This window comes from Podarcis bocagei, assembly GCF_964188305.1.
Source record: "Podarcis bocagei genome assembly, chromosome: 12".
Classification (NCBI taxonomy): domain Eukaryota; kingdom Metazoa; phylum Chordata; class Lepidosauria; order Squamata; family Lacertidae; genus Podarcis; species Podarcis bocagei.
In genome coordinates this window covers 43,145,061-43,165,189 of record NC_138137.1, presented here as the reverse complement: position 1 = coordinate 43,165,189, position 20,129 = coordinate 43,145,061, and the positions used below count along the sequence as shown (strand labels likewise).

The following is a 20,129-nucleotide window of genomic DNA, read 5'->3' as shown; positions in this document are numbered from 1 at the left end:
GAAAGCTGTGAACTCTGGGGACCAGTTAATGTGAGCTCGCCCTAGTACTGCTATTGCCCCATTCCTTTTTGCAGACTCTGCCCAATGACTGAGCGAAAAGCCTAACCCCACCGCTTCCCAGACTCTGGGCCTAGAGGCTCTGGAACATGCTATACTTCCATTCTTTCTTTCTTTTACAAACTTTTATATTTTCATAGCAACAATTGCTGTGCCTTTCTGTTGCATGATTACTGGGAGAGATGAAAATAAAATATAAGCAAAGCACAGCTTCCTTTCAGAACAGAAGCATTTTCCATTTATCTTTTCAGTTTCTAGTATACATATTCCAGTCAGAAAGGTCTCGCATTAGCCCAATGTGAAGAGAGTGCAGAATCTGTAATCTTCCTTAAAATGTTTCTTGGCCAGAAATTGCTCCTAATTTAAAGGCTGCGTTGCCCCTACTATATTCTAAAGCACCATGCTGGCCTACATCCCTAGTTTATGTAAATTACCAGCATATCCAAATCCCATTTTTCGCATTGTGAAAGACTCCTTGACCTTTGGAGGGGGTTTTTTCCTGCTGGTTTCTTTTAGGGAAAGTATAGCTATAACCTTCCTAGCACCTCTTTTAACAGCATCTCGCTAATCCTTAGGTAGCATGTAAATCCTTTTTCTTTCTTTGAAAATGTTTTCCACATTATGCCCTGCATTCAGAGCTGTATTTCAAAGTGTAATTTTAATCCTCTTTATCTTAGTGATAACCTAGAATATTGTTCCCATCTTAGGTATTCTGGTCACATTTTGCCGTACTTCACTGAAACCTCCATAGAGGAATGAATGCTTTAGGCGAAATGAACTCTGAACTTTTGTGACATCAAAATTCTTAATGTGAGTGTATTGAATGCAGCCTCTGTGGCTTAACCTAAATTCATCAGAAACACATTTACATCAGGAAGTTTGCACCAGCTCTCTGCAACAAATAAAAAGTTTTAAACAAACAAACAAGATGTTTGGCTGCAAGTGTCAAATTGGCTGGTCAGAACCGTAGACGTTAAAAGGCAATTCAAAATATTTCCATCAAGTCTATCTGTAGGGAAAAATTGATGGCAAAAAAACTTCTAAAATTGTAAACACTGCATAATTGCTATCCATGAGCTATTAACCGATTTGGCATCAGGCAGTTTGGGAGTAATGACATTGTCTTGATTTGACACATTTGACTACTTACAGGTCATGATGACACTATAAAAGTTAATGTGCATATTCTTTTTTAAATACCATTAGTGTGCCCGGGAAGTGGTGCCTGCAATGAAATTGTCTTTAAATTAAAAAGCAATATTAAAATGAGTTAAAATGCCCTTTTAAAATCTTCTAACATTGCAGAAAATGAGATTATTTTTGATTGCCGGAAAATGATAATTAAAAGAAAATCATTCTGTCTGTTGCTATTTGTGGGCTCTGCGGTTGCACTTAGGTTCGCTTAGAAAGGGCTGGATGTGGGTGGCATGTACAGAAGAGTCCAGTGGTTTGGGTGACAATCCTATGGTGAGATCTTCAGCGCAGAGAAGCTTAAGACGCAGCAGATCTCCAGCTCAGCCGACAGATTCCTGGCTCAGCTAGTGTTAAGTTCCCAACCCTGGCTCAGCTGAAGATATGCTGGAATAGCTTGCTCTTTCTTGCTGAGGCGAAGCTGACTGAGCTGAGGCCGGTGTTAAATAGTGGCATTCTGGAGATGTTGCAGGGACTGGACCAGAGAAGGGGGACTTGGGCTGGGTCCTCAGCTGTCATGGGACCTGGCAACCTGGCGTAACATACCATTTTAAAGGCTTGTTTTCTCTCTGCAAGGCTTAGACAGAGCAATAGGAGCAGCCTTGATGCTGAATGGGGTTTGGCTCCATTTACACTAACGGCTTGATTTACACTGGCTTATTTTACGCCAGAGTCTTGTGAATAAGATTGTTCCCTTAGTGGCAAATGGGATTGTTGTCTTCAGAGAACAGGTGCAAAGAATAAGGACGGATAAATCGGCCTATTTCCAGTCCATGTCACTTTTTCATATTTTGTGCCTAATTCTGTTCCACTTGTACATTAATCTCCTAATTTAAAAAAACCTTCTAGAAACTCGTATTTAAACACTATTTAAATGTGTATTTTTTATCTCAAAAAATGTATTTCAGTTGGTATTTTCTCCCTAAATACATACTTAAAACTATATTTTGATATGTTTAAGCTGCTTCCGTTGCACTGACACATTCAGAGAAGTGCAAAATCTGTTGGGTAGCCAAGTTCTCATCTGCACATTCATTATGTGCTTATACATAAATGTATATCCTGCTTTTCACCTCCAAAAGCAGACACCCAAGCTGCTTAGCAATGACCCAGAACTTCTGAAGAAGAAGAAGAAGAATCCCAACATTAAAAGAAAACAAATGTATACCAAGCACAACCCAAGACAAAAAAAGCATTAAAAGGGGTTGTGCAGAGAGTTAGTGTTAACTATGAATTATTAAACAGCAACCAAATCAAAGGTTTGTTTAAAAAAGGGGGGAAAATAGTAACGGAAATGCCAGCAGAAGGTGGCAAAATTAAAAGGAAGACATTTTGTACATATTTATTTCTTTATCTATAAAAGTATTTATATACCACCTTCACAAAATGCCAGACCGCAGAGCAGCAATATAGAAACATTATTTAAAACCATTGAACGCAGTGCAGCGCAATCATTAAAATGATTGGCTACCCACAGGAAAACCTTAAACAATTGCATAGGCCTGTCAGCCATAAGAAAAACTTCAAGAGACACCTGAAAGTCAAAAGCAAGGCTGCCTGCTGAATCTCTGCTGGAAGGGTGTTTCATTGCATGGGACCATTTACACTATATAGGGAACAATGCACATGCCCAGATAATCTCAATGATTAGGCTGGGATAGAAGGGCTCAGACAGTCCTTAAGATATCCTGGACCCAAGTCCTTCAGGACTTTGTATAACAACATGAGTGTTCTTCAGGGGAATACAAAAGCCCTAAATAAATACCATACTTTTCTGTGTATAAGACAAGGGTTTTTTACTCTAAAATAATGTTTAAAAATGGGGGTCGTCTTATACATGGATAGTGCATAGGGGAACGGGTGATTGGTTGCACCCGCAAGCTGCAGTTTGTCGTTGGCAATTTGGTGTGTGCTTGGTAGCTGCAACAAGGGCTGCTTTTGATTGGCTGCTGCTGTGGTAATTGGGTAGGTGATTGGTTGCTGTGTGAAGGGCTGCTTTTTGGCAATTGGGCAGGCGATTGCCGGCTGCTGTTGGCAAACGGGCAGACGCTTGTTGGCTTCTGTGACGCGAGTGATTCTGAGTGTTCGTCAGTTGGATTAGTGATTTTCTGCATCCCCTCCCCCCAAAAAAGCTCCACAACTCTGGGGGATCTTCCCCCCAAAAAGCTCAACAATTTTGGGCCATCTCCCCCCATTTTCTTAAATTTTAGTCCCCCAAAATAGTCTTATACGCAGGGGTGTTATACATGGAAAAATACGGTAAAGTGGAGCACACAAAGCTAAATGAGATTTTACTATTGGCAGGCAGTGTGAAGCTTCTGGATTGGCCCGTCTTGGTATAAATACCATGAGCATGGCTCTAAGCTCCTGCAAGTGATCTTAGGAAACCACATGCATTACTTCTGGGTTGTAGCACAACCACCCATGGTCCCAGGCTGGCCCTGTCACTCAGTTCCTAATAACTGCTGTTTGGGGTTGAATTTGTTCAGAATACTCATTACAAAGTACAAAAGCATTCCTTCATGGCCTTATGGATGACGCCAGGCTTCTTCACCTAGCATCAGAGGTCCTCAAATTACACATCTATATACACAAAAAGTAAGACGAGAGAGACCAAAGCATCTGATATTTCCTGGAAGCTTGAGAGTACTGGAGAAAACTGATGGAAGCTGCCCGACAGGTGAAGACTTTCTCCTCCCCTCATTCTTAGGTGGTAAGTTTGCTGTTTTAAATATAGTTGTTCTACAGTACCCAGCTTTTGAGATGTGGTACCAACTGGTTGCTGCTCTTATTGGTGGTAGTGTTACTGTGTCCCATAAATGGAAGCAGGTGTAGAAGTGCCCTCCGGCTCACCTGTAGGAGTGGGACTTACCATAAATAGGATGCAAAAATAGGGTGCTTTCTGTCTGTAGCAGTAAGAATAAGACAGAGTTTGAAAGACAGAGTTTGATGGAGGCCAAGGACGAGATGAAGTGACATGGAAGGGGGACATGGAAAATGTGGAATGACACAGCAATTGGCATAAGATAAAATGGATACAGAAGGTGGACAAAGGCAAACTTCAAAAGGAGGAAATTGCAGAGGAAACCCAAAAAAAGCTACAGGGACACTGGCTAATGCATTTCACAGACAATCCTTGGTCACTATCATACTTAATCGCTACCTATTGTCACAGACGTTCTTTATTCTGTTTCCTCCTGATTCAGCTATCAATCCTGTTGCTCTCTCTTAGTACAGACCAATTTCTTATAGCTTAATACTAAAATTATTACCTTGAAATCCTTACACTGCAAACCCCATCATGGCTTATCTCTGTTAAAATCACTATGCATTGATGGCAATCATATTAAACTATTCTCTTTTTTCCTAATAGCTAAACAAAAATCACAGGGGTGTACATTTTCAATGTTTAGGATTTTATGAATTTTTGATTTCAGAAAGCAATAAGGATTAAAATGATTTTTTAAAAAATTTAAGCTATGGTTGTATATGATGGTCTAACAAAAAAAGGCTGTGTGAAACTGTATGACTCATACAATCAGAAGATACCATGGATATGGGATAATTCACACCTGCAGGTATAGCACTTGATCTGTTGCTACTTAATGACTCTGTGTGGACTGTCTGCACTGAATAATGATGTTTTGTTTTATTACATTTATATTCTGCCTTGTTCCATGGAACCCAAGGCAGATTACATATGGTTTCCAGGTGGCCTCTCATCCAGGCACTGACCAGACCCAGACCTGCTTAACTGCAGCAAGGTGGCAGCCTCATGTGCCTTCAGGCCATACTCTAGTCATCAGTCACTATGAAAATTATATTTGTGGTGATAAATCTGCAGTGGATTATTCACACAATGAGTAATCATATGATTGGGTAAAATAACCCTTTGTGTTACAGCAGCTGCATAATTGCATTGGCGAGGTTTTGGGGGCATGGATCTGAGTTAAGATTTGAATACTGGGGAAATGTGGATTCTGTGTTACATGCCACTGCTGTTTTACATAACATGGGAAGTGGCTGGTGCTTCAAAGGTTATTTCTTTAAAAATATAATGTGCCAGCACATGCATCTGTGCAGACAGAGAATACAGGTTAGTAGAGTAATAATAATAATAATAATAATAATAATAATAATAATAATAATAATAATTGTAGTAGATAGGTAGCCGTGTTGGTCTGCCATAGTCAAAATAAAAAAATTCCTTCCAGTAGCACCTTAAAGACCAACTAAGTTAGTTCTTGGTATGAGCTTTCGTGTGCATGCACACTTCATCTGAAGAAGTGTGCATGCACACGAAAGCTCATACCAAGAACTAACTTAGTTGGTCTTTAAGGTGCTACTGGAAGGAATTTATTATTATTATTATTATTATTATTATTATTATTATTATTATTATTATTATTATTAATATATACCCCGCCCATCTGGCTGGGTTTCCCCAGCCACTCTGGGCGACTTCCAACCAAATATTAAAAACAATATAGTGTCAGACACTAAAAACTTCCCTAAACAGGGCTGCCTTCAGTTGTCTTTTAAAAGTAAAATAGTTGTTTATTGCCTTGACATCTGCTAGGAGGGCATTCCACAGGGCAGGCGCCACCACCAAGAAGGCCCTCTGCCTGGTTCCTTGGAACCTCACTTCTCGCAGCGAGGGAACCACAAGAAGGCCCTCGGCGCTGGACCTCAGTGTCCGGGCTGAATGATGGGGGTGGAGATGCTCCTTCAGGTATACAATCTATCAATTAAGGTATACAATCTCTCATTAAGTTGCATGGGGTGAAGAAGAGACTGGGAGCTGTTTTTTTCTTCCCTTGTCTCCCTGTACAGCTCTTCTCCTCTTTGCTTTGCCATGCTACCAGCTGAGATTTCAACCTGCTGCTGCTGTCTTTGAACTTCTAACCCTGTTAATATTCTGACTACATATGATGGGGGATCAAAAATGTTGGTGGTAGGGAAGAGGTAAGGCATAGGAAAGGGGTGTTGGATCTAAGCAGGGAGCAGCAAATGGGCAACAAAGTTTGGAAACATAATTTGAGGTTCACCAGAGAGAACCCACTCAAGCAACCTAATTCAAGACATTTTATTTCTCACGCAAATCTGCAAACAAAATCCTTTGCAAGAGACCACCCTAGCTGCTGTCCAAATTTGAGTCGTCTGAAATTAGAACATTGCACCAGCAGAATCCATCCCTTTAACTTACCCTTGTTTCTAGCTCTGTATAGGTTCCTCAACTCTTTTATGTATGAAATAACCTTTGAGCTTAATGCCACATGAAACAAACACTGCTTTTCAGGCTCTACAAACTCTGAAGGTCATGAATGCAGGCTACAAATCAGGAGGAATAAAAATCGCCCTACAGTAGAAGTCAAAGATAACTTAATCCTTGACAGTGAATTTCTTGAATTAAATAGAAGGCAGACAAATGACCTCTCTACCTTTTTGCACAGCTGACAAAAGGCAGGCTTTTGACCACTGACCAAACTACCCTAACTTCTGGAAACTGAAGCAAAATTTTATGTTAGAAGAAGAATAAAACCAGTCTTAGCATTTCTGGGGCAGGAGGAGTGTAAGCAGTTACTTAGCTCATAGGATACGTTTTTTTTCCCTTCTAGGTATTCAAATCAGTTAATTGTTGAGATACGAGGCAATTGTGTTTATACCAGTATTTTTGCAGTGCAGCTGAAGCAGAACACTCAAGCACACGCCTGCCTATTTACATCCCCATTGCATTATGATACCCGTGAAGCAGTGTACCCTGGCATTTATTTAAAGTGAGGGTGGGAAACCTGTGTTTCTCCAATTGTTGCTAGACTCCAATTCCCATAAGCCTCAGCCAGTGTAGCCAGCTGTCAGGGATGATGGGAATTGTAGCTATCCTGATGTTGTTGAACAAGTTCCCCACCCTTTGCTTAAAGGGAGGAATTGGTGATTGTGAAGGAACAAGTGTGATCTGCAACAAATCTACCATGTACAGTGGTACCTCAGGTTAAGTACTTAATTCGTTCCGGAGGTCTGTTCTTAACCTGAAACTGTTCTTAACCTGAAGCACCACTTTAGCTAATGGGGCCTCCTGCTGCCGCTGCGCCACCAGAGCACGATTTCTGTTCTCATCTTGAAGCAAATTTCTTAACCGGAGGTACTATTTATGGGTTAGCGGAGTCTGTAACCTGAAGCGTATGTAGCCTGAAGCGTATGTAACCCGAGATACCACTGTATTCTCAACCACCTATCAGGAGTGTTGTTGTAGGTTCCAGCCAGTCAGTTATGCCCTCTTGCTGCATTCCACCACCATCTCAGGGTTTTTTCTCTAGCTGACACTGAACATCTCATGACTATTGAGCATGCTCAGTCCTCATTGCCCTTGCCTCTCTCCATCTGGCTTGAGGAGGGGCTTGACAGGCTTCACAAGGACTGCGGCTGCTGCTCAGCAGAGAGGACTTCTCTTTTAAATTGTTTTTAATTTTTATCTGTGTTGTTTTAAATGAGACCATCTTGGCTGTGAGCCCTGCACTCTGCCTTGCTGGCCTTTTCCCATCTGACCTAGGAGAGTGGAGTGCTGACTGACTCCAGCTACAAAAGCTGAGCCTGTGGAACAGATTCTTGGGCTAGAGGATTGTTGAGAGAGCTTGTTGCTGTTATTGTTGTATCTTTAGTTTTCGATCTTATGATTTACGTGGAAATTGTTTTCATTTGGTTGTGTACTTTTTGATGTGTTTCATTTATTGTTTATGACTTCTGTAATTGTAATTATGTACGATAATTCTTATGTTGTAAGCCGCCTTGAGCATATGGAAAGGCAGCATACAAATAAAATGATGTTCGTGGTGATTGGGCTGGGGGCTTTTTTGTTTTTAGTGGGGGGCTCCTTATGTTTCCTCAAGCATGCTGATACCTCCCCCTTTTTCCCAGCAGCCTCATTGGGCTCCAATCCTGAGGGAGTGTTGCTAGTGCAATGCAGCTACCGAAAATTAAAAATCACAGCAGACATTTCTGAGTAAATACACTAGGTTTGAAAACAGAATTCCTCCTACAAATTATACACAAGTTTAGGGGGCATTGAATATTGCAGTTGTCTAGCAACCATGTCACAAGTTTCTCAATCATACCAAGCTTGCTTTCAACTGGAACAAAAGGTAAGAAACTGATTGGGGAGCCCAAATGTCTAGGGCAAGAATGCAGAACCTGTGGTACTCCTGATGTTGTTGGGACTTCCAACTAGAGGTGGAAGGATCTGTTAATCTCAGTTCTCTCGGTTTCTCATTTTTCCAATCTTAGGTCCAGTTTACAGTTTGTGGTGATTTAAAATAATAATAATAATAATCCTAATTTCAATGTGAATTTCTCCCAATAAACAATTTTTAATGTGCAGTTTTGACAAATGTACACATTTTTGCAAGGGATTTCCCCTAATATAACACACATTTGTATGCTGCTTTTGTGAATAACTTCATTTTTATGCCCAGTTCCCCTAATATATTTACATTTTTGTAAGCATTGTTTGCTTCAAGAACAACATTGGAAAATTAGGATGTGCAAATTAGGATACATGTGTTTCAGTTTGCATGTTGTTTTGGAAAATGCAAACATGATCGATTAGATAGGGCTTTAACTGCATACTGAATTGAATTTCTCCTCCATACCTACTCCCAACGAGTTTTGGTGTATCCATTGCAATGTCTGGGGGAAAGTGTATTGTGCTTGACCCTAGGGTATGTTCAGTGGCTACTTTGTCCCTATTCTAGACATGATGACCAACAAAGAAAAGCAAGCTAGCTCTGAAATGAAATAAAGATTGTTGATTGCTTTTCCCTATCAAAGGTATGGAGCAAGGAGCTGAACCTGTCTACTGCAGAAGACAGCTGTAACTTTTCTATCAACTTCAAAAGACCAAGAGCTTCCCTGCAATGTCCAAGTTAATTTTCTGTAGTCAATCTGCAGCCTTGGATATTCGATTTTCCTGGTAGTGACAAGCAATATTAGCGCTGCAGAGTTTCTGCTCTTTCGTGTCCTAGAGATCAAAGAAGAAAGTTTTTAACAATTGGAATCTGCAGAGTGGAGAGAGAGAGAGAGAGAGAGGAAGAAAGAAAGAGAGATTTTGCAAGCAGAACAGAGCAGTGAAACAATTTGGGCTGACACGTCAGTCGAGCCATGATGAGATGCAGTTCTGTGTCTTCTTTTCATCAGGCCCAGATGGTGTAACATCTCTGTGGGATGAGGACATTGCTAAGATGAATACATAGATAACAGCAAGTCGGTCAAGGGAGAGGTGATAGTAGCACGTTTCGGAAGATGACAAAATGCCCCATTTGGCTCTTTCTCTTCAAGAGGCATGTGATGTGGACTCTTTTCAGATCTTCAGTAGCTTCTGGGAACAGAATGTACGGAAAGCGCGATCTTAAAGTTTGGCTGGACATTTGCAGCTACAGGCCATTAGGAAGGCATTTAGAATGCTGTTTTGAATCTTTTTTGACTGACATCAAAATGCTACTGTACTCACCTAACCCAAGTAACTTTTGTCAAACTATGTGGAAATTTAATAGCTTGGTGTCAGACTCAACAGACCACCCTCCTTCCCAACCCCCAATTTCACCCGAGTTACGTTAAACTACTTTGGCTGGTTATAAGAATTTTGACTGCAGATGTGTGGGGTTGCTACTTAGCAATGTAATTTGGTGATTACAGTTGCAATGTTATTTTCTGCTTGTTTGTAGTTTGAGCCATGTTAACTCTCCTCCCTGTAAGCTTTTTGGCATTGTTCAGAGGGGGAGATATTTGCTCACAATTTGCTTCTAAATATAACAATGGATTGGCTTTGAGAAATCCACTAAAATCCTTGAAAATAGTAAGCAGTATAACAGCTCATCAGTTTTCAGTTCCATGACTGACATAGGTCACCATGTGAACGATTGTTGTGTAACGGGGGGTGGGGTGAACTTTTCTGCATAATGTGGGGTGTCAGTCCACAGTTCTTAGTGTTCCAACATATGGTGAGATCCACAACTTGCCATATTTTATTCAGCCTGTTTTTTAAAGGTACCTTCTGGTATCTGGCAAGCTGCAATCTTACTGTGCATCAGAACTTAGAATAGTTCTTTACTGTTCCTCAGTTGCCTGGAAAAGGCAGCTTGTCGAGAGTACATTGCAAGAAAAGGGCTTTTTTTCCTTCATAAATTGTGCATTGCCTTACTGAAGGGATAGGAGTCCCCCACACACAAACACATATTGTTCCAACTTCCCTTTCTCACAGATTCGAGACTAAATTTGGACTCAAAAGGTCTCAAAGTGGGTTAGATATTAGCTACCAGAGAAAAGTGATCTCACCTACAAAATTTTTGAACCAACAGACAGCAGAATTAAACAAGAGGATGGTAGCTGTGCATTAGGAGGAGCCTTGTGTTCTTCAAGTGGCTTCCCCATTACAGTGGTGCCTCGCAAGACGAAATTAATTTGTTCCGCGAGTTTTTTCGTCTAGTGAATTTTTCGTCTTGCGAAGCACGGTGTCGGAAAAGTTTTGGAAAAGCTTCAAAAATCACCAAAAACCTCAAAAAAGGCTACCACACCGCGTTCTAGGAGTTGCTCCTCGAAGTCAAGTCGCAACTGTATTAAAGGTGTTAAGAAAAAGGAAACAAACTTGCGAAGCAAGCCCATAGGGAAATTCGTCTTGCGAAGCAGCTCAAAAACCACAAAACCCTTTCATCTAGCGAGTTTTTCGTCTTGCAAGGCATTCGTCTTGCGGGGCACCACTGTACTCTTAACAGAATCCAAATTTGTTGTCTGTTACACAGAGCCTGCAGCCCCCAACACAGTACTGTGTGTCAAAGCCAGAACACTGAAGCATCTCAACTCTTACAACATCTTATGCTTCCAACACTGCCTTTATAGGAACAAAAATAAAATTTCCATTATTTCTCAGCTAAGAGCCCAAATTTCTGTAGTTTTGAGTCCACCACCTATTATAGATAAAAATATTAGAACTGAAGGGCATCAATAGTAATGCAATTGCCTTGCAAACGTCCCCATCTCTCTCTCTCTCTCTCTCTCTCTCTCTCTCTCTCTCTCTCTGTGTGTGTATGTGTGTGTGCGCGCGCGCGCGTTTCTATCACTTTTTCATTAAGCATAATTGATTTTTTGCTTTCCAAACTATGTATGTATATCCGTTGCAATGCTAATTAGAGAAACTGTGATTATTTCAAAGTCAAACCAGTTTTGCTGCCCAGGGGTCTAATCTAAATAGAGAATGATTCATTTCTAATGATATGGCCCACTACATATAGAGTTTAATTTGAAACAGAAACCTGGGTTTGAAAACCTATCTTTACCATCACATAGTACAGCCTCTTGTGTTTTGGCCTCAGTTCCCAATCTATAAAATGGGGATTATTATGACCTACCTTAGAGGACAAACCAAATAAAGCCTTTAATGCACTTTTGCAAATTAAAAGTGGTATCTAAATAAGAAACAGGAACAGTAGGTGTTCATCCAGGCCTTCAATATATTTGTTTACAAAACTCAAATGAACAGCTTCTCTCATAAATAATTTCACCACTTTCTCCCCTCCAAGCAGAGTTAGAATTAATAAATCTAGAGTGAGAAAAGCCCCAAACTTTTTTCAATCAACATTAACATATATATATAGATTTCAGGATGGCTCAGTCACACACTTACAGTACTGCCAGCCATCTGTCACAAGCATTATTAGGTTCTCCGTACTGAAGGACATGACACAGAGTTGTTGCTACCAGCAGAGATGTGATCTGTCAGAACTGGGTCACATCCAACTAAACCATTACTCAACCCTGGGAAGAACAAGCATATGGGGTTGTTACTTTACCTGCTGGAGGAGTGCCATGTCTGCATGTCACATTAGATTGCAACCCTAATGAATTAGAACTTGTTTGCCAGAGTGTTGTGAGGCCATAAGAAGAATCCTACCGGATCAGAACAAAGGTCCATCTAGTCAAGTACTCTGTTTCCAACACTTATCGCAGACTATTGCTCCCAGGTTTGGAATTAACAAGACCCAGGACCTTGCCCAAAATAGTGTTAATTTGATCAGTTTATGGGAAACATAGCTGACTTTGACTTAGCTTTCTGTACAGGGATTAGGGAGAATTTTAAACAGCTAGTCCTGATTTGCTTTTGGACTAGAATATTGTATCTTCTCTGAGGTGTTCCTTCTTCTAGGTGGGTACTGCTTTGGTTGTCTGATTTAAGTGAGCCCCGATGGCCAAATGTTTGTTTGTTTTCTCTTTCATCACCACTTTACAGAAGGACCAGAGTGGACACAGAAGATGCTATCAAGATACAGGGATGTGTCTGAAAGGTCCACCTTGGCAGAGGAGCAGGGGGATAGCAGGACATTCACGAGGCATTCACAATTCGTGAACAGGGCTGCTATCCAAATGTCTTAAGAGTTCCAGCTCCCTCAGGGAAGCACTGGGAAGGGCAGTCCAGAGGAGGGCTTTCTCTGTGGTGGCCCCTTAATTGTGGAACAGAGATGTGTCTACTATTTGACAGAAGACACACTTCTTTACCCTGGCTTCTGACACTCAAATGTATTTCTTTCATGGAGCCCACCTTCTTTGCTGAATTTATATTGTTCTGTTCCATTTGTAGTGGCTTTACCTGGTTTTATATTTTTATATTCTGTTGTCATAATGCACCCTGAAACCTTAAGGTGAAGGCAATGGTGGCTGGTGCCCAGTGGGAACGGTGAGGCAGAAAACAAGTAATCTCAAAATAGGTAGAGCCAGTAACAAGCAAAGCCAGCTCTTTCTAATTTTGTCTCTATTCTCCTCCCTGCCGAGTTCTACAAAAGCAACTGAAACTAAGCAGGAAGAGGAACAACAACCTTGTTGGATGGTTGTAACACAGGTTGGATGGTTGTAACACAGGTTGAAGAGGGTGTTTTTTCCTGATGGACCAGCTTCCACTGGGTGAAGGGTGGGGGAGAAATCTTAGTAGGTAAATAATAAATGCAAGAACTAGCAGATTTGCCGGTGGCTCAGATGAGGGTTCATGTGATGCAGTTCATCACATGTACCTCAGGGATGAGCTAATTTTGACAGGGCAACATCTTGTGGGGGGGGGGTTAGATCTACCACCTCAACACAGTTGCTAAATGATGGGTGCATGCCATGTCCTTTTAACTGTGGCATGTCTATGAGAAAATCTCTGAGGTTTTTAATGTTCTCACTTCCCCACCCCTACCCTTAAAAATAGTATTCCCCCCATATATCCTCCATCATTTGTATATATGTGTGGTGATCACCATTCCTCACATCCCTACAGGGCAGTGGAATCGCACTATACAAACAGTGAACAGACTGACAGTAAAGATGTTGCAGCTGCTGCTGCAAGTTTCAACATCAGGAGGGGGGGGGCTTTTGGAAATAATAATAATATAATATTTTTAAATTATTTATTCCCCGGCCACTCTGGGCAGTTTCCAACAAAATATTAAAATACAATAGTCCATCAGATATTAAAAGCTTCCCTAAACAGGAAAGCTTCCCTAAAAAAACTGAAGTTGTGCTGTTGGTGGTGCTTGTGGTGAGCCCCACCACTGAGAATCTGTTGGAGAATTTCTCCTCCCCCTGGATAAATTTGGTGAAATGATCCCCCAATTTTGCCATCCACAAATAGGGCACAAGTTTTCAAGAGGCCATTTGTGCAAAGTTTTAGTTTAATACAGTGTTAGCTTTCCTGGTTACTTCTGTCCCATTTTCAGGCTGCAGTGCTTGTTGCACTGCGGAACTGTGGCTTACATTTCATTCACAAAAGTGGGCGTGGTGTGACACAGCATCAAACATCATTGGACAATGTCACTGCTCATCCACACTTGTTCCACCCCCCACGATTCACCAATGGAAACAGCAGGAAAGAAATCTGCCACTGCAGATTCTGAAACTTTACTCCAATTTTCTGGGTTAATGGTGTTGCAAACATTTTTTTCCTCTGGAAACAAATAGCACAAATGAGCGCTATACTTCCACTTGGCTTTTAAATAATGTGAGAGCTCAGACTGCTGTGTGAATGTAACCTTGGTAGTGCCTACCTTCCTCTTCACAAATGAATTTAATAACCATAACTGTTTAATTATGGGATTGCCTTATATTTTATCCCATTTCTAGAGAAAACATCATTCTGACATTGTTGTCAACATTTATTATGCTTGTTTCTAATAAATATATGATGATTCGGTAACTCATATTTTTTAATATACTGAATAAATCCATTTGTCCTAGGTGACACACATTTTTCAAAGTAGCCACAGGTGGGGTAAGTTAAGTGAGGGTAAAAGTGAATGGGGGGCATCTAATGGCATTATGCCTAGAAGTGAAATACACATCAGTTGTATTATGGATCCAACTGAGACAAACTTGCTGAACATTCAGGATGTTTCTGAAATAACCTTGGATTAATGATGCTTAGATATCATTCCACATTCATACGAAATGGAAAATATTTCATTTTCCATGCAGACAAAAGGAGTACAAAGAATAGTTGAAAACATGACAGGAGTGGCTCAGAAAGGTGGACTTTTTTTAGAAGAAGAAGAAAATCTTTGGTCTCCCTTTTGCTTAATTGGTTTTATTTTTCCTGAGCAATATAAAACAGCTTTGACTTTTTGATCAACCAAATATCCTTCATCACTTCTAAGAGCTTTTTATAAAACCACAGATCTGAATATTTCTCTGACAGACATATTTTTGAATCTAGAAACAGTTCTGCAGAAATATATTTTCATCAAAAATGTAAAACCTTATAAAAAATTCAAATGTTTTGGTGCAGTAGAGGCCCTCAACTGGAATAATGCCATCCAATGTATATACAGCGTGGTTTTATTTCTAGGTGAGTTTTTCCTTCCTTTCTTTCACAGTGAAACTGATTTCAAAGGTGCCTAACTTCTATGGCTCTCAGAAAGAGCTACGGTAATAATTATTCTGATCTGTCATCACCTTGCCAGATCATGATATTTCAGGTTTCTTGTTTTGAGTAAATTTAATTCCTTATCTTTGCAGCTTCATAAAACAGAAACCCATTTTGAACAATAAAGCATAAATAATGTATTTCTATTTTTGAATGTGTTCTTGGTTATGATTGCAATTTATGAGAAAAGCAACTATAATTATGAATGCAAATGATTTCACAGTTATTGCAACAGATTTTGTTTATATATGTTAAACTGTCTTGAAAGATAGCCTGCTTTCATGAGAAAAGCCTAGTTTTTTATGTTGAGACAACACTTAGAGTAACAACTATGGAAACTAGGACAATTGCTGTAGTGTGAATCAAAATGTGTTAGTTTGGGTCTTTTAGACTGGTATATCTCCAGCATTAAACAGTGTAACTTGGCAACTCACAAAAACGCTGGCTATATTGGGGCCTATAGTCCTCTAAAATAAAATTCTAACTAGCTACGTGTAGAGTCTAAATCATCAAGCTCAAAAATAGATTACAAACTGAGGAACTAATAATAATTAAAACATAAAACATCAAGCGTTAAAAACTTCCTGATACAGACCTACCTTCAGATGTATTCTAAAAGTTGTGCAATTCTTTATCTCCTTGACATCTGAAGGGAGGGCATTCCACAGGGAGGGTGCCGCTACCAAGAATTATGACCCGTTAGGCCCTTTAGCCATAAAATCCTTCCCTATAATCTCTAAATGGTCTGCATCCAGATCCAGTGTTCTTTAGAGAATAGCCCCCTATATCTGTCATTCACTGCTTTTAATCCCATCATTTAGAGATCCATTTTGTAAGGGCACTGAGCAGAGCCTTCTCAGTGGTGGCACTGCAGATGCAGAATGATCTCACTGGAGAGGCCTTCCATGAAACATCTTTCGACAGTGCAAAAACTTAGTTGGGTACTACCCATAGAAAGTATCTCTGCCATCTTCCTGTGCCATATGATTCCTGAATATAAACATTCCTATTGCAGTACACAAGGGATGCTACAGATATTAACCAACCATGTAAAAATGTCTTCCAGATTGCAACAGTACGAAAAGAACCACCTATAAGGTGCCCTTTGGTACTAAATGAATTGTTTACAAGTCTGCAGTTTGCAAATCAAAATGTGAAAGGTATTAGAAACGCAGCACCATGCGTGGACAAGGATGTGTGTGGTTTAAAGTGACTATATATGTTTTCAGTGTCCATCCGTATAGAATCACAGAATTGTAGAGTTGGAAGGGACCCAGAGGTTAGTGGGAAACCCAGAACAGATTTACGGGGTGCATGGGGACAGGGGAGAAAGATTGTGGGTGGGGTGGTTGTGGGTAGGGTGATCCAGGAAAAAGGAACATTACCATTCCTGCGTGCAGTGGCAAGCAGGGATCCTGCCCTAGCTATGGGGGTGGGGGTCTTCAGCACCCTGCCAAGAGGCCCCTGAAGTCTGGCACCAGCCCCACTCAGCATATCAGGCTTTTAATAATGCCCATGTGTCACTCAAAAATGCTAGTTCTGTATACCCAAGAGATGTGTGCTGAATCAACATGCAAACCACCCCCAATTTCTATGCATTTATCGGGGGGGGGGTCTTCTACACAGAGCCTGTGCATGACAAGCTGCATGCGCAGATCCTAACCAGTACAGCTTGGAGGCATATACATGGTGTTCCAAGATACACAGGTCAGGTAGAACCAGGAGGTGCAATCCCACTTCCTCTTGCACGTGCAATTTCACATGCTTTTGTCTGAGTACACTTGCTGTGCAAACGTAGCTGATGGAATCTTTTATTGTTTGCCCATGATAGAAAAGTCCCCCTAAATCAATAAATCTGCTTCGGTAAATAAATGTAAAGCAAACCGTATCTTTTCCCACTAAGGGACTATTTCTTGCCAAAGTTTGTAATACTCTTTTTCCTGAAAGAGAAGCTGATTATGGCTGACAGCACTCTCATTTGGAGGTCAGTAGGGCAATAGGTTAAATATTATGGCTGAAAAACCTTCACTCAGGAAAAGACCCACACGGTATAATGCAGTCTTTGACAAGAACAATCATATGAGGGAATAATATAATAATTCTTTTTACCACAGGGAAATTATTTACACATAGAATATGTGTGATTCTCTACCAGGTCTGGGCTTTCTAAATTGTCATTCAGATATAAGAACATTGTTGCTATGCAGCATTACTAGCCAATGTTGTTGTTGTTTAGTCATTTAGCCGTGTCTGACTCTTCATGACCCCATGGATCAGAGCACACCAGGCACTCCTGTCTTCCACTGCCCCCCACAGTTTGGTCAAACTCATGTTGGTAGCTTTGAGAATACTGTCCAACCATCTCGTCCTCTGTCGTCTCCTTCTCCTTGTGCCCTCAGTCTTTCCCAACATCAGGGTCTTTTCCAGGGAGTCTTCTCTTCTCATGAGGTGGCCAAAGTATTGGAGCCTCAGCTTCAGGATCTGTCCTTCCAGTGACCACTCAGGGCTGATTTCCTTAAGAATTGATAGGTTTGCTCTTCTTGCAGTCCATGGGACTCTCAAAAGTCTCCTCCAGCTGAGCCAGTGTGGTGTAGTGGTTAAGAGCGGTAGACTCGTAATCTGGGGAACCAGGTTCGTGTCTCCGCTCCTCCACATGCAGCTGCTGGGTGACCTTGGGCTAGTCACACTTCTCTGAAGTCTCTCAGCCCCACTCACGTCACAGAGTGTTTGTTGTGGGGGAGGAAGGGAAAGGAGAATGTTAGCCGCTTTGAGACTCCTTCGGGTAGCGATAAAGTGGGATATCAAATCCAAACTCTTCTTCTTCTCCAGCACCATAATTCAAGTCATCAATTCATCAGCGATCAGCCTTCTCTATGGTCCAGCTCTCATTTCCATACATCACTACTGGGAAAACCATAGCTTTAACTATAGGACCTTTGTCGGCAAGGTGATGTCTACTTAGACATAGAAAAAACTTTTAAAAAATCAAACATTCATTCATAGGTTATTTTCTATTATAGTTTTATCAACATTTTGTATATTGCTATCACAGCAAAAGGAATAATTTAATGCATTATTGCACGCCACCCCAGTCTCTGAACGGTTCAAGATTCCAGGGGTTCCAGGCACTTACTCAGGGTTCATGTTTCCTTCAGAATCCAAGCCTATGATAGAGGGGTTCACAGCATTAACACTCCAAGAGGATCTTGCTTCTCCCATAGCCACAGCCTTGGATTCCATAGAAATCAGACATAACACTTTGTTGTGTATATTGGACAGACCCAACTGGTGTTCCTTGTGCTGTTTCTCCATTGAAACCTATTTGCTAATGGAATAGGAAGGGAGCAGATATTTGCCAATACCTTCTTAACTGCAGCCCCCAGCCCCTCTCCCCAGAAATCCTTTCTGGAATATTTGGATTCTGCCAAATCAAAAGCCCTCATCTTCATAGGAGGGCACAAACTGGATACAACTCATTACCACCACCATCTTATAAGCACTTTGATGTGATTCAGTCCTTTTTCTGTCCCTATAGTCGCGCAATAACTTCTGCCTAAAGAAAAGCAAACTGCCTTCTGGCTGCATGGAACCAAACTATAACACACACACACACACACACACACACTCTCTCTCTCTCTCTCTTTTGGGGGTGAGGTGGGGGCACACAGGTCTGTGAGCCACAATTGCTATATCAAATCCTCTATCTACATTTTTAAAATGTGCTCACTTGCACATTGTGTTCAGACAAACAGATCTTTTTTCTTTTCTTTTGACATGATACAATGCAAAGACAGAGGAGCAAGTAGCTGTTTACATGATCCTTGAAGAGCGAGCCAAGGTGGCAGCTCAAAAACAATGCACAAATGGCAGAGATTCTACAGCTCTTTCTGGGATGCACAAACAACAGTTAATAATTAGAACTGGAACAGGATTCTGGAATAGTCAGTGGCGTATGACTATCCAGTTTTCAGTCATTAAAAGAGGGCAGCATTTATAATTTTAAACCTTTAGATTTTTATTTTTATTTTTTTTAGAAAAAGAATTGCAACAATGTAAAGCCAAGGAAGCAGCTGAAATATAAAAGCCAACATCACAGAGCACATTTAGAGAGAACCATTGGTTTTCATTTGGGGTTTTTTCCACAGCAAATAAGATGTTGGCTGGCAAAGGATATGTAGCCTTTTCGAATGCTGTCCAGATGGCCCCTGTGAATAACGCAGCACACAGCAGCGATCTACTTGTTGGACAGATAACTTACAAATTTGGAAAAAGCCACTTGAAGCGCTCCTTCATTAAGCTAATAATGTGTCTGGTTACATGGTAAACAAGAGTCAAGGGGCTTGTAACATTTTCACAAAAGGAGTAAGTTTCAGCTGCTATGGCAACCTGAGCGATCCCTATGAAATCAGTTCTTAATTATCCCAGACATCATGAATCCAAGGATGCAAATGACTTGTCACAGGGGAAAAATGTGTTTAGAAAATTACATATAAAGAAGCATATCACTGCTAAAGCCCACCTTCCCTCTTCTCCAGTCCTCCCGCATCTAACTTCCACTCTGGAACGAGAACTGGAGCTTTCACCTCCACGCCTTCTTTTAGTTGTGAAGGACAAGATACAGGGTTATAAAAAAGAAACAACTGAGTAGAGAGAAATTGTCCCCTGTCTTTCATTCACTTTATCTCAGAACTCAAGAGCCCATGGTTGTCCAGTGAAATTTATGGTCAGTAAGCTCAGGACAAGCAAAAAGAAATCCTCCATCATGAAACGCACACAATTTATTTGTAGAAGTCATTGCCACAAGATTTTGCAAAGACACTGCGTTATATGAATTGAAAATAAGAAGACTTGTGCATATCAATTTCCAGCTCATTTTTTTAAAAGCTCAGAAGTAATCATATTACTATCTTAACATATTCTAAGAATAACCTACAGCACAAGG

General features: G+C 40.8%; 1 long non-coding RNA gene across 1 annotated transcript; it reads right to left on the bottom strand.

Annotated features, from left to right (window-relative positions):
* Positions 1-18,031: 18,031 nt before the first annotated feature.
* Positions 18,032-19,831, bottom strand: LOC308569805. Its single transcript, XR_014000871.1, has 3 exons — positions 19,707-19,831; positions 18,321-18,512; positions 18,032-18,141 (listed from the first exon to the last, which is right to left on the bottom strand). It is a non-coding gene; the product is annotated as an uncharacterized lncRNA (long non-coding RNA).
* Positions 19,832-20,129: the final 298 nt, after the last annotated feature.